At 40.2% G+C, this 2,837-nt stretch overlaps 1 protein-coding gene across 3 annotated transcripts in view; it reads left to right on the top strand.

The window, feature by feature from the left end:
* LOC106877370 (CTD small phosphatase-like protein) overlaps positions 1-2,837 on the top strand; it is a 370,420-nt gene that overhangs the window by 250,009 nt on the left and 117,574 nt on the right. The gene's annotated exons all lie outside the window — the stretch shown is intronic.

Genomic DNA, 2,837 nt, shown 5'->3' with positions numbered 1-2,837 from the left:
ATATATATATATATATATATATATATATATATATATATATATATACATATATTTATATGTATGTATGTATGTCTATCTGCGTATATTTGTATGTTTGCATATGTAGGTATATGTTTGTACATATATATGTATCTTGAGCACTATACAATAAACACTCATTGTTATGTGTGTGAACATGTGTAGTATATGTGTGTGCATATTCACTCACTCACACACACACACACACACACACACACACACACACACACACACATGGTACGAGTCTGGCTGCAAGAAGTTTTAACTGTGTGTGTATTCCACTGGTTGCTGGAACAGTGTGATAAATGTGGCAGGTGGAGGTGAGGGCACAGAGAAGTGTGGCACCATCTGTGTGTGTGTATGTGCTGGTGAGTGGGTGGGTAGGTGCTTGTATGTTTGTGTGTGTGTGTCTGTGTGTGTGTGAGTGGGTGTTTGGTCTGTTTATTAGTATAACCAACAAACAAGCTGCAGACAACAATAAAATAAAAATTTTAAAAATTCATCACAAACAAACAAAAATAACTAAAAATAAAACCAGCCCCCAAACCAAACCAAACCAAACCGACAACCAAACCAAGAAATCGTTGTCAGCTCTAATCTCCACAATATCAATAATATTCCAGCAGTTTGTATTGCCTGGCTGTCTTTGGTTTGTCTCATTCGTGTTTTATGTAACTGGTGCTGTTTCATTTAGTGCTGAGACGATCTTCGTTTTCTTCCTTTCTTCTCTCATGATGCTACTTACCCAGCGGCTCTTTATTAGATCATTCCGTTTTAGGTGTAGGTGTTGCCTCTTGGTTAAGAAGTTTGCGCAGGCGTGGCTGTGTGGTAAGAAGCTTGCTTCCGAACCGCACGGTTCTTCTGGGTTCAGTCCCACTGTGTGGCACCTTGGTGTGGTTGTGTGGTTAAAAGCTTGCTTCCGAACTTATATGGTTCTGAGTTCAGTCCCACTGCATGGCACCTTTGGGCAAGTGTCTTCTGCTATAGCCTCAGGCTGACCAAAGCCTTGTGAGTGGATTTCATAGAAGGAAACTGAAAGAAGCCTATTGTATATATATGTGTGTGTGTGTCTTTGTGTCTTTGTCTGTCCTCCCTCCACTACTTGACAACCAGTGTTTATGTCCCTGTAACTTAGCAGTTCAGCAAATGAGACAGATAGAATAAGTGCCAGGCTTGAAAAAGAAAAAAAATATTAGCGGTCAATTTATTCAACTAAAAATTTGTCATGGTGGTGCCCCAGCATGGCCACAGTTAAATGACTGAAACAAGTAAAAGATAAAAGAATTCTTAATGATGCTTAATTATAAAAATATTATAGGATTCTTAAACATTGAATGGCTATGTGGAAGTGTTGCCACATGGTTAAGAAGTTTGTTTTGTGACTACATGGAGTTCTGGGTTCGATCCTGGTGTTTGGTTGTTATGTTTGGAAGTTTTTTGCAAGTGTTTTTATCTCAGTGGATATTTTGGGGCTGTAACTGTTGATTAGGGCAGTGGTTTTCAACCAGAGTCCATATGAGGCTCACTGTATGCCATTGAGAAGGGAGAAAACTCATATTGCGATATTATGCATCTACAGCATGCTAAAGGTTAAAGGGTTCTAGTCAAACAAATCTACCCCAGTACTTTGTGTTTTTTTTTTGTTAAAGTCTAGTATTTATGCTGTTGGTCTTTTTTGCCAAACTCGTAAATTATGGAGATGAAATCAAACCAACACCAGTTGTCCGGTGGTGGTAGTGGAATGAGAATACACATGTTTGTGGATTTTTTAAATATCTTTGTTTTGTTATTCTGAGTTGTCCTTCATTCTAGTATTTATGGAGATTACTTACATTGTTTTTCTTCATATATAATCGTATTAAGCTTAGATAATGCTTAGATGTTGCTGTCTAGTTTTGGGATGTTCTGTGGCATATATACATGACAGGTTTTCACGTAGTTTCCACCTACCACATCCTCTCACAAGGCACTGGTCAGTCTGGAGCTATAGTAGAAGACATCTGCCAAAGGTGCCACGCAGTGGGTCTAAACCCAAAACCATGTGGTTGCAAAGTGAGCTGCTTGACCACACTACTATGCATGCACCTATGTTAAGGTGAACTTTGCCAGTGTTTCGAAATCACAATGAATTCTGGTATTCCATTAGCGATAGTGATGGTGGTGGTAGTGGTGTGCTGTGATGATGGTGGTGGTGGTACTTGTGATGGTAGTATTGGTGATGGTGGTAGTGTTGATGGTTTATGCTGGTGGTAGTGATGGTTTCTCATGGTGGTAGTAGTGATGATGATGGTGGTAGTGGTGTGGTGATGGTGGTGGTGGTGGTGATGGTAGGCATGATTGTGGTGGCGGCAGTGGTAGTATCCGTGATGGTGGTGATGATGGCGGTAGTGTTGATGGTTTATGCTGGTGGTAGTGATGGTAGTAGAAGTGTGGTGGTGATGGTGAGGGAGTGATGATCGTGGTGGCAGCAGTGGTAGTAGCATGGTGGTGGTGGTGGTGTTAGTAGTGGTGATGGCAATGGTGTTTTATTAAATTAGACATTTGTGAGTTAGCAGGGCCGGTGTTGAGGTTTCGCTATCCATTAAGGATATTTAGAGCTGGAAGAAGGCCAAGTCAGATTGAAGTCTGGATGTCTTAGGTATCAGCTGGTATGAGCGAAGAGAGAGATTGGATTCTCTTTTTCTCTCTCAGGGGGCGTTCGGTGGAAACCATTGTCTTAAGAGTGGTGGTGATGATGGGAATGATTGATTAGCACAATGTAGATTATACTGAACATATGAGATAATATTTAATCATATATGTGTATATATTATGTATAT

Source organism: Octopus bimaculoides, chromosome 21, assembly GCF_001194135.2.
Source record: "Octopus bimaculoides isolate UCB-OBI-ISO-001 chromosome 21, ASM119413v2, whole genome shotgun sequence".
Lineage (NCBI taxonomy): Eukaryota > Metazoa > Mollusca > Cephalopoda > Octopoda > Octopodidae > Octopus > Octopus bimaculoides.
This window is presented reverse-complemented; position numbering and strand designations above follow the sequence as displayed.